This window comes from Harpia harpyja, chromosome 10, assembly GCF_026419915.1.
Source record: "Harpia harpyja isolate bHarHar1 chromosome 10, bHarHar1 primary haplotype, whole genome shotgun sequence".
In the NCBI taxonomy this organism is placed as follows: Eukaryota; Metazoa; Chordata; class Aves; order Accipitriformes; family Accipitridae; genus Harpia; species Harpia harpyja.
The window spans coordinates 34834252-34846252 of NC_068949.1; the positions used below are offsets into that span (position 1 = coordinate 34834252).

Consider the following 12001-nt stretch of genomic DNA (forward strand, 5'->3'; position numbering starts at 1 on the left):
AACTCCATAAAGCTTTGTCTTTCATGGGTTTTGTTTGTTTTGTTTTTTCCTTCTGAAAACAATTTGGTCTCTTTGTAGCACATTTCAGTTTTGTTCTGTTTTTATGACTTGTTCCCCTTGCTTTCCTTCAGCTGCAATGGAGAGAATTAAGTACAGTTGTAGCCCTGATTAAAATCTTGGCTTAATTGAGTTGCAAATTTGCAATGACAGATACTTGTCAGGGTGCCGATTAGTACCTTTTAGCATTCCTGATGCCTTCCTGAATTCTGATGATACTCTGTTTTTACCATTGCTTATGTTCCTTCTCTTCTCTCGCAGCATGAAGCTCAGCACAGGGTGTAAATTGCTTTCTCCATGATAGTTACTTGTTAATTAGCTGTCAAGAAAATTAAGTCCTTTGTAATGCCTGTCTTGCCTTTCCCTTGGGGTATCTCTGATACTTGGTCTCTTCATGCAGGGTCTGAAGGCTGGTAGGCTGTGAGTGTGAAGAGTGCCATTGCCCATACCGATACACCAACATTTCCAGCTTCCTTTGAGGGGATTCATAGTGTCAGTTTGCATTGCTCAAACAATAATCCCGAACAGAGAAGTTGGTGAGGAAATCTATTCATTAGACTAACATGGGGGATATTGAGTAAGGTACAAGGGATATACTACTGGTAGTACTGCTTTTTCTTCCACTTGGCAAGTTGAGTAACAGCCAATGTTTTTGTGCCAGTGCTCCTCGCTAGCATCACCTGCCTTACTGTCAGGGAATGCTGCAGGACTGAGCCTTGTTACTGGTATACTGAGTTATGGTTGGGGCTAGGGGTCTGTTTCTGGTTGATAGGGATGCTAACAGTATTTTGGGAAAATCCAATAAATAAGTAGATATTGCAACAGAAAAAAAATTTTGATTAGACAAAGATGCTTGATAATTAAACAGAAGTTCTCTCTCTCTCTAACCCTTGGGAAATATTTTCTTGTAAAGCTTCTCAGGTGCTGAGTTTTAGTGAAGATACCTTATGGCCCTGGTACACTTCTGTATCCTATTGTAGCATCTATTTTGTATGCTGAGCGCTGAGAGTAGAAAAGATGCAAACATTGTTAGATTGTCAGTTGTTTCCAATGAAGAAGTCTCTGTTTGGTGGAACTGTTTGCATTCCTGTGGTCAGTGGTATAAGGAAATACCATGTTATGAAAAATTCCCAATTGTTTCCCTAAGGGCTCTTAGAGTTGCACAATCTTTTGATGGTTTTGTTTGTTAAAAAAAGAAATTAGTTGCCAACTGTTCAGTTTGGAATTCAAAATTCTCTTAAATATTTATTAGGGCTTTGCTTTTTATACTCAAGGTTTGGATTCAAACCAGAAGTGTATTTTCCTAATATACTCTTATCAGCCGTTATAATAGGAGTAGTTGAAGAAGATTGTATTTTCATTCCAGGAGGTGTTTCTTTGGGATATCCCATGAGTTCCTTGACTATCCATCATTGTGATTACTCATAGTTTCTGGATGCAGCTCTAAAATGTTGCTTCTCTGAGCAGGGGAGAGCTAGCTCTCCAATAGCACTTTAATTCTCAAGAAGAGAAATGGTACCTCTGACACACAAATCCTTTTGTCCTACAGGCTGAAGCCCTCATTTAACATTTAATTTGTACTTGCATTTTCAATATCCTGTTAGGATTTGTGTAATATGTCTGATTTCTGGCATATGCATTAATTCAGATGTATTCCAAATTTTTTTGAAGCTGCTCATGTTCAATATTTGTCTTACTGCTGTCATATCTTGAGTTAAAATCCATCTCTCTTCCTAATTTATTCATTCAGTAATGTCTTTCAGTTATTATTTTCCCTGATCTGAGAGCTGGCTTTGAGTTGGTTCTTTACTGTGTGACTGTTACTCCTTTTCAGATTTTCTTTTTCCCATTCTTGATACAATCTACATCCTTTGTTACTAGATGTATAATTTTATTTTGGCCACAGAGGCATTTAATTAATGAATAAGAGCTGAGAATATGGCCTAAACAATGCTAAGCACAGGGAAGACAACTGCTGGCCAGTGCCTATGTCAAAGAGTTTCTTGCCTATACTCAAGGGCTGGGTAGAATGGGATGAAAAGACCCCGATGGGTTAAGCAGAGTGAACTAGGTCATGGCACCAAATGGCATAGTAGTTTCACAATTGTTGGGGGTTTTTTTGTTGTTGTTTTGGGGGGGGGTTGTTGTTGGTTTTCTTTTTTTTTTTTTTTTTTTTTTTTAAATAATGAGAATTTTGATAGGGGGAGAGAGGAAGAGCTTGTGGAATTACATTGAGTGATACTAGGGAGAAAGGACGTGAAGAAGAAGAAAGGGATTGTAGCAAAGAGCTTATGACAAAGGGCAGAAAAAAATCTGCTCAAAAGCCTATGATGTTTGGAGTGTCACAGTTTCTGGCTTCAGCTGTTTCCCCCACTGCCTCCTTTTGCTGAGAGCTGTGGAGTCTTCAACTTCTCCAGTGCCCAGAGGTGGCAACACAGCTGAGCAAGCTGGCCATCGCTTACTTGGGGCTATGCTGGTCCCCATGGGAGTGAGCAGTGCTGTGCAACTCCAAGGGGGCTAAAGTAGTGTTAAACACCATCATAAACGGGCATCTCTACGTTCTGCCAACCAATGCTATTGGACCCAGAGCTGACAAAATTGGAGAGAATGTGAAATTTTTGTGTCTGTGAGTGGTCTACTCATGCCCTCTAGAAACAGTAGCTGCTAGCCTGCAAGACGGGATCTCTTCTTGTGGGTGACGGCTATGCTTAAAATAGTCTATCAGGAACTTGCATAGAAATAGCATTCCCTTATCTCTAGCAGTGTGAAGTAGATGAAAAATAAACCGTACTCATGCCAAGAATAAACAGTCATGTTAAAGTGTTTAAATTCCTGATGCTGTGGAGGGCTCCTGCTCTAACACAACATTTTGGTGCCAATATACTTCCTTCTCTTTCCCCAGTCACTGCCATCGCTTTGTATGCTCTGCCAGGGAGCAGTTGGCAGGACAGCAAAATAAGCAAATTTGCCCAAGCCCCACACAGAGCACCTGGCTAGAGCTGATTCTGTCCCCTAAATCTGTACTCCTGTCAGGTCTAAACGTAGATGAAATAGTTTTGTGGCTGTTTACCTGTATTAATACTGAGTATAAGTACATTGTTCATTCCTAAGTATGAACTTGCTGAAAATAATGCCGTATTTGTGGCAACATTTATTTCTCAAGTGAGCAAGGAACTGACTTTCTGTAACAAAGTAATTCAGGGAAAATAGACAATTTGAGCACACATGCAATAACATCTTATTTTAACTGTGGTTCTCTTGGAAGTTTTGGGTTTTTGCTTCACGGTATCATATGACAATAATGTCTTACAGTAATTTTGTATAATTCTACTTGCCTTCTTTTTGTGGACACTGTTTTTTTGGAAGTCAATTCTTTACTGCTGAAATTCATAGAGAACATCGAATAATCCAGCTTTTAGTGATGATGGGGAATAGGATAGCCAGCCTGCTGAAATGCTGAAACTGGTGAAGTATATGTAGTACAATATACTGAGAAGACCTAAACAGTAATGCTTGAGGATACTGTGTTGACGTCATGAAAGAGTAAAAAGGAAAAGCTGGTAATGGTTGAAAGAGGCTGTTACAACCTGATGCTTAAAAATGGGTTAACAGGTTGGTGAGAAGTACTGCCTGTGCCTGATGGTAGGCTGAGCTCAGTGTTTTCACAATGCATAAAATGCCTAATTTGCGATGTATAGATCTTAAAAAAGAAAATGTAGCATATGTTTTGTATGCATGTATGAAATCAAGGAGTCTGGCCCTCTTCCCCCAGGAAATAACTGCTTTTCCTTGTAGGAGTGGTTGAGGGGAAAGGGAAGATGATGGAAATAGATTTGTCAGGTTTGATTGAAGATAACTTGTGCTCAAAGACTGAGAAGACAAAAGGTGATAGAAGTAAACAATTGCTATTTTATTTATTCATTTTACTTTCATGTTAGAAGATGAAGGCAAGAGGAAAACCCATAGCTGCTCAGTGGTGGGAAAGGGTCAGAGCAAGGCAGTTGTTTCCTTATGAACTTTGCACACCAGCAGTTGTCAACCTTCAAAGAGAGGTATTGTGTTCCTTTCTCCGGCTCCCCACCCGACCGGAGCCTGCCCACTCGGCAGTGTAGCGGCTGCTCTGGAGTCCAGCTTCTGCTGGGCTAGAAGAGGAATTGTGGATTGTGGCTGTTATGGTCTATTTTAAAAATGCAGTAGGTAGGCTGGATTTTACTTTGGTTTGTAACTTGGTGTGCATGAGGCAAAATGGGGAGATTCCCAACAAGGCTCTCTTAAGTGAGACTTCCCTTTGAGATTTTTGTATATGAAAAATGCATTATAGGATAACAAATTAAAACAATTCAATGAAATATTCTGAAAAAAGAGATCAAGAAACTAAATGATGTGTTAATGCTTTCTTAAGTTTTAAATGTACAATGTATTCCAGTAACATTGCAAAGCCTACCAGGAGTCAGTAATCTTTGTTTTATTTTACAGGTCAGCTACATTACTAGAGGAAGGAGAGCTGTGGAAAAAATCAAGGTACCTAAAACATTTTGCTGTCTGAATTCTTGGCTGTGTTCTTGCTCATCATTTAGTGTAATGATTTTAAGGGAGAGGAGGGGAACTGAATTGGCAAACGGCCACTTTAAAGTGGTGTTTTTAAAAAGCACAGACAAACCCCACAATAACTTCAATCTCATTAATGTTGTGTAAAATACTTTAGTGGGATGAAATTGTACCTTAGCTTTGGTATGTATGCAAGAGTCTGAACAGTACTGCATAATATTTGCTCTAAATATGTAATGGAACGTCTTATGTGTAAGGGTATTGAGGTGTCCTGCAAGTTCCAGCCACAGTGAGGTAGATATTCCCTGTTTGTACAACTGGGTACACTGACCAGCTGATGATAAGTATCATTGAAGATGAGTGAATGTGGTGCTTGCAGCTTTGACATTCGTCACAGTAATTAGCAGACTTCAGCACTTTATTTAACCGTTACATGTACAGTTCGTAAGGATGCAAAAGGGGGAGTATGAAGACAGCAAAACCTGAGCAGTAGCCTATATTTCACAAGTGAGGAACTCGGGTTTTTTTCATACCTTTTTCAGACACTTCTGACTATTATGTCTTACAAGTCTTACTGTGATATAGCTAGCGTATATTGTATTGTAGTCTTTGTTTTTATAAAAGGCGGCAAACATTCTTGCAGTGCAGCCTGTTAGGGATTTCAGTGCCTAATCTCTCATCTGAAGTTTTTTTTTTTTTCTACCGGTGTTTTCTATAGCTCCCCAGTCCTTCATTAAAATAAGACAGTGTTACAACTTACATTTTCATGCCTGTTATGTAACTAAAAAGACTATATTAAAATAATCCTGTTGCTAACACCTGGCTAGGATTCTTTTTGGGTAACTTTTTTTTTGCGTTGGAGAAAGTTTTTCTCCTTTATTTGCTGTGAAATATTGCCTGTGAAATGCTACACGTACCTTGTAAATGCAATGCTATGAGGCAGAAGTAAGGAAGGAGTCAAAACATTATCTCTTTATCAAAATGTAAAGAAAATGGCTTTTATTAATAAAGCTTAGTGCATACTTCTGTGCGCTTCAGATTGAATAGTGCTAAGCTGCCTTGTTCCACTAAGAGTGCATGAAATTGTTACTTGTGAGTGATGATGTAGTGAACTCTGGAGTTTTCTGCCCTGTTGAGTTAATGCTAAGTTTGCATATTTTTAGCTGTGTAGGTTGCTCATGCAACACATGCAAAAGCAGTTTGCTACAGATAAGAGTACAGTTTATATAGAACTAATCTCTCAAATTTCTACTTTTAATACAGACTGGTTATATCAAGCATTTATCTTTGTGATTGAGGAAATATAACGGATGTTTTCTTTTTGTTTGGTGTCTTCAAGAGTGTGGGAATTTAAAAGAAAGGGCAGAGCAATTTACAGTGCTGGTAAAAATGAAATGTGTCTGGTTCTTGGCCTGCTGGTGGATAATTACGCTTACATTGCAGGTATTGCAGAACTTCTCAGGTTAGTTATTTGTACAGAATTGAAAATACAGGAGAGAAATCCTGTCCCAGAGCGCAACAGTGATATTGGCAGTGACATGTTCATTGATAATGCCTTTCATTTCAAGAAACAGAATAATTTCTTGGTCCTTTGACTTTTGCTTTAAGATCGTTCACACAATCACTTCCATCTTTATATTGAGGTCTTCGGTGATGCTTGGGGTGTTAAAAATACAAGTTGTTTTCCTGGAATCTTGGGAGATGGACTCCTGTATATGGAGCCCCAGCGTGGCTGTGTTCCCTTCGGTGCTGGACTAGCCTCTCCTGCAGGCTCCTGGTAAGATGAGAAGCTGGCAAAAAGCATAAAAAGGAATTCATGTGTGGCTGGAAAAAAGATATAAGGGAGTCCGGACTTTTTATCTGGCGTGTCTAGTGCTGAAGGAGAGGTTTCTATCTCTTTGCCCAATTTAGACAAGAGATTTTACTCCAGACATTTTTTTGCCCCTCACTGTGCAAAACCTGTCAGATCCTTTTCCTGACACTTTCTCCCCCGTCAGTCCCTCTGAAAGACTTCAAAAGAGATTTTTCCCTATTGCAAAAGGAACCAGACATGGCCTTTCTTACTCACCCTGCATTTGAAGCATTGATAAGTAACATGTGGCTGGCTCCAAACTGCAGACTTTCCCAGCCATTTAAGAAAACACTGTTAATAGTTAAGTTTTAAAAGAAACTATAGGATTGTTCTTCCTTCTTTGCAATTGCTCTTTTGTGTAATATATCCCAAGAGTTTTGATTCTCTTCTCTCTGAAGCAGTCAGAATTCACTACTGTCTTTCTGATTAATGCATATTGAAAAGAAATGTCAAATTTTAAAAATTTTTCCATATGGGAAGGGTTTCTTTATTCATAATCTGTCACGCTGTTTAAGCTGTAGCTTTTTTTCTTTAATGCCTTTGGATCATCACTGTTTGGAACATTTTTTCAGGAGTGCCCTAGCAGAAAGAAAAATATTATTTTTTAAAACTTGAGACTGAGTAAGAGGAGCCTGGAATCTAAATCCACTGTCTTGTGTAATTGTTTAAACCTGCTATGCAGTTTGGCGAAGGTATGAACTGAGAGGTCTTTTCCATAAAATGTAGCTGGGGCTTCATCTTCAAAGACGGGGTATGCCTGAGGACAGCCTCTGGTCCTTTTAATAAGAGTAGAGCTCACTTGAAAGGCAAGGCTGCAGATGAAGAAGAATGTAACCTGGGGGTTTATGAGCTTATTCAATAACTCCAATCTGGTGCATCGCATTATAACGATGGGAGAACATGGTAAAACGACTGCCTTTTTATTTCCTGCTCTGTCTAAGGAACAGTCTGAAAGCAAATGGTACAAAAATACAGTAAGATGAAAGATTAGTCTAAATCTGTTCAAATTTATCACCTGAATTGATTTTTCTTAAAAAATAACCCAAGCTCTCCCTGAAATACAGAGAGGCTGGATGCATTACCCCCAACAATAAAATTGTATTGGCTCTTAGCTGTTTGGCAAGCTGCATTCCCTTCAGCTTCTGTTGTCCCACATGGTTCATGTGAGGAGGGCTCAGACCTTGAACTGTTAAAACATTCAAGGGACCTGTTGGGGCCATTTTCTGAAACGATCTCACAAAACTCTACTTTAAGATTCAGCAAGTTTGTAAAGTTGATTTTTTTTTTAAATGCTTTTTTAATGTCTTTCTCTGATATGAAGCACACTTCTACACCCTGGTTACTCATTTTGCTAGAAATTAGACTTTTAAAATCCCCTTAGACATAGTACTGAGGAAGAGATCAAGGTAGGGCAGAGTAGGACAGTTACCAAAGTATTTTTGCACATTACCAATGTAGAGTTGACCAAAATTTGTCTCTACTCTACTTAAAGTGTTAGTCCTTAGTGTCCCATTCCCTGTCACGTGCACACACACAGGGAACGGGGGCATACCTGTTTTGCAGGATGACTGTAGCAGCACTGGTAAAGGTCATGTTCCTAACCAGGCTGCTTGGTGCTTTTGAGCCCCTGGGCTTTCTAAGCCTAGAGACAGGCTAGATGGTTTTTGTGAGACTATTTTAAGCATGCTCTTGAGTGTTTTTTGTTTGGTTTTTTTTTTTTTCCTCCCCAATGCATCTTTCAACACATCTGTCTCCATTTTCCTACCAGCCTTTACCCTTCCAGTCCAGCAAGGAGGAATTGGGATTAACATTGGCTTGAAATCTGTTTAGGCACACCCCTTAGTAGGCTTGAGCAAGGGAAACTGTTTAATAAGTGTTTACTCCTGCATATATAACATTTCATGCAAATGTGGAAAGATTATATTCTGTTATATCAGTTACCAGCCCTGACAGAATCATACTTTAGCATCCTAGAGGCCTGGGATCCTCCTGTTAAATGTGAATTTACTGTCCCCTCTGAGCCTCATGGTCAGGGTGAACTTTCTTATCTTGGTCAGATTTTTAATTGGGGCCATTTAAGTCACCCAGGTGGGGCTCTTCAAATGTTGGTGACTCTAGATAATCCTGTCTGCATGAATGATGAAACAGAATATGTGATCCAAGTGTATTTCTGACTTAAATGCCTGTTTCCAGTAAATACTCATAAAAAGAAGTTGGTCTTGCAGTCTGATAACAAAAACAAAATTAAACACACAGTTGGGCTCATGCATATTTCATAAGAACATGTAATCTGATACCTTGTTCTCTACAGTGAAGCAGTTTGAAGCTTTTTTTGTTCCTAGCGTGAGAAGTTTCAGTGCAGAAAAGTTTGAGTCTTTGACTTAATCTTCTCACTAAATATTTGTAGTTGCAGACTGTGATATTTGTTCATACTGTATCTGCACTCTGCGTTTTTCTCATTCAGATTAGAAAAAGATATGTACATTCATCATGAAGACAATTGTATTTTTCTGGAGACCTTCATTTGTTGAACTCTTTCTTTCTTGTTGAGGTTGAAGAAACCTTCTGGAACTCAGTTCCTGTTGCCTGGTCTTAGCGTTGTCCTGTACTGGACGTGACGACAGTGCTGTATCTCCACCTCTCTAGCTTTCCCTGCTGGTGGTAGTGCTCACACTGAACTGAGTTGTTCACTGTGACCACTTGCATCAAAGCACTGGAGCTCTGCCCAGACACTCATAAACAAATGAAATACAATGTGGGATATATATTGTGCAAGCTAAAGTAATCAGAGAATATAAAAAAAAGACAAAAGGAGATCCTGTTCAATGTTTCTACAGTTGTTGCCTTTCTCTTGAAAAAGCACTTGCTTTGTGTGTAGCTCCTGTTGCTTTATTACACATGTGAAAGGGTTGTGTGGTTGTTGATTGTGGTTTTAATTATTTGAAAAACACCATAATTTTCAACATTGATTGCTGTTACAGAATAGAACCTGTTCCTCTGTATTCTCAGCACCAAGCTGATGATTGTCTTGTCTCAAAAGAGCCAAAACCAAAGTTTCTCTGGCATGATCAGGCTAAGCTTTTGCACTTGCACTGCTTCTCTCACTGTGATGGAAAGCTGGAGGAGGACAGCTTAGTAGTTGAGGATGAGGAAGCTTTTAAAGTAGAACAGCAAAACATCACCCTAGGATACTTTCAGAATTACTGCTACTTCTGTGATCCATAGTAGCAAGGAAGGCTTATCCAAATTCATGCAGCCTTTCAAAATGTGAGTAGGGTGCTTGAAGCAAAGATCCTGCTTCCTCAGGCGTGCTGCTAATCCTTGGGTTTGTGCAGAATTTCTGTAGATGTTACTTCTGTTGTGAATTTATGAAAAAGACATTCAGGCTTTCCCAGCCAGCCTATCTTTTGAAGGCATTATTTTAATTACATTAAAATCCTGAATTGTTGGTGCTGCTCTTCCCCCCTCCCCCCCTTTTTTTTTCTTTTTCTTTTTTTTTTTTTTTCCCCCATGAGTGCCTGGAACATGCTGAAGAATGTTGGATTGGTCTTCACTGTTTTCCCTTTCCTTTTCCGATGCCCCTATCATGGAAACAGTTTGCTGGCAGCAGATAAGTTTCTGTATCTCATTCCCTGTCAAATTCCTCAGTCCGTGTGATAAAGCAGTTTCATGTGAGGCAGGAGGAGAGGAGGAGGAAGAGGACAGCATTCGTGTAAAGTCTCTGATTGCAGCAGGGGTCAGAGGAGCTTGGTGGGCATGTCCAGAAGGAATTGTAGGGAGTGGGTGCTGCTGAGCGTGGGAGCTGTGACTTGTCCTTTTTCAATTGCCACAAGAAGCAGGCTGTTAAAAGGTCATAGTGCAAAATGTGTTATCAAATCCTGTTAATTATGAATTAATGAAAAACAGCTCTGCAAAGAAAAAGTTGATATAATTATTCAGAGCTTGTGACATGGTGATCAGATTTCAGCTCTTTCTGTGTGATGCTGGAATTAAAGCTGAAAATGCTGATTAAAACTGCAGACTGGCATATTTTAAATTAGTAAGCTCATAACTACAAGAGAACAGATCTAGCTTAAAATTAAATACCATTTCCAAAAGGCAAAATCATTCTATTTTGCTAGCATTATAACTATTAACAAAATGGATTTAAATATGTCAGCCTATCTCTAACACATTGTACTTAATTTTTTAAATTGCTCCTTAGCTTAGGAGTAAGTCTGTACCTGATAGCTTAAAAGTGGTGAATCTCTGTGAGCATAAAAAAAAATGTAGCTGGATGTGTATCAGCTCATCACTGTGACTTTACAGTGGAGATTGTTGGGTTTTCATCCAGCCTGGTCTGGTTTGGCTTTATTCATGAGCTGAGTGGAGTGAATGAGGAATAAGTGTTCAAAAATTGAACTTTTTCCAAAGTAGTTATAGGCCTTAAAACTCTCTCCCACTCAATACTGATTTAATAATTTCAACAACAGCCTGTGTTTTTAGGATTTCTTTTTTCCCCTTCACTCTTTGAACTGTATTCAGTAATGATGACCTCCTTAGCAAATGTTGATATTTAGAAAGTCAGTTTAATAAACATAGAGCTTTTTGTTTCCCCTCTGCTGAAGCTGGATTTATTTCTTAATAGTTCAGTTGTAGTAACATGACGGGTTTCTCTGTCTGCTAATGACCAGTGACTCTTCATAGAAAAGGATCTGTTAAACGTGGAACTAGTTTTAAGATTTGGCTTTGTTGTGTACCTTGGCATGTCAGGTTAAAACAATTTCAGTTGAGTTATTTGCAGCTGACGCTGTCTTGATTCTGTTCCTTCTAAAGGGCTTATGCTGTTAACTGAGAGTTTCCAACACTACAGTCTCTGCTGGTTATCAGTGTGGAGTGCTAGGAAACAAACATGATTTGTGTTGTGTCATCTTTAGGCTGAGGAGAGTCTTGGTTGAAGGGGATGGGAGTAAAAAAATCTCTAACATAGCGTGAGTGCAAGTCTGATTGCTTTATGCTCTGCATTTGGGAACTGTTTTCAGTGATTAACAGTTGCTGCTATTGCCCAGTGTCTACACCTTGACGTAGAGATATGTAGGGTTTCATGTGAAATGGTTCAGTTTGAAGCTTGTCTATACAAGTAATTGGAGTAACCTATAATTAGTTCTCTTAAATTTAACTCCAATTTATCCATGTTTGTGGATTAACAGTAGTGCAACTACACAAATCAGTGAGTGATGATCGCTGAATCAAATGTATTCATTCTCAGCTTGCAAGGATGGCAATAGACCATTTATCCTTGACATAGGCTGTAACTTAAGATCAGGTTAGTTCTTCTAATAAGCTAAAGCGGTCAAACCCCCAAATATTACAATTCTGCATTCTGTTTGCAGTCTTTGAATATGTGTTCCTTAAAAAAAAAAAAAAATACTATGAAACACATGGTATTATGAAACATATTGTAATTCCAAGAGTTCCAATCCTAGTTATAATACATTGAACGAATCACCTTGATGTTTGGAGCAGTAACCTGCTACCACAGAGGTATGGAAGGAGGTAATTTCA

General features: G+C 39.0%; 1 protein-coding gene across 6 annotated transcripts in view; it reads left to right on the top strand.

Annotated features, from left to right (window-relative positions):
* ADD3 (adducin 3) overlaps positions 1-12001 on the top strand; it is a 102705-nt gene that overhangs the window by 31462 nt on the left and 59242 nt on the right. For 5 of the 6 annotated variants that reach the window (XM_052798940.1, XM_052798939.1, XM_052798941.1 and 2 more), the window contains one exon: positions 4534-4578. The exons of the other annotated variant lie outside the window; for it this stretch is intronic. The gene's annotated coding sequence lies outside the window, so the exon portion shown is untranslated. The remainder of the gene's footprint in view (positions 1-4533; positions 4579-12001) is intronic. 6 annotated transcript variants of the gene reach the window in all.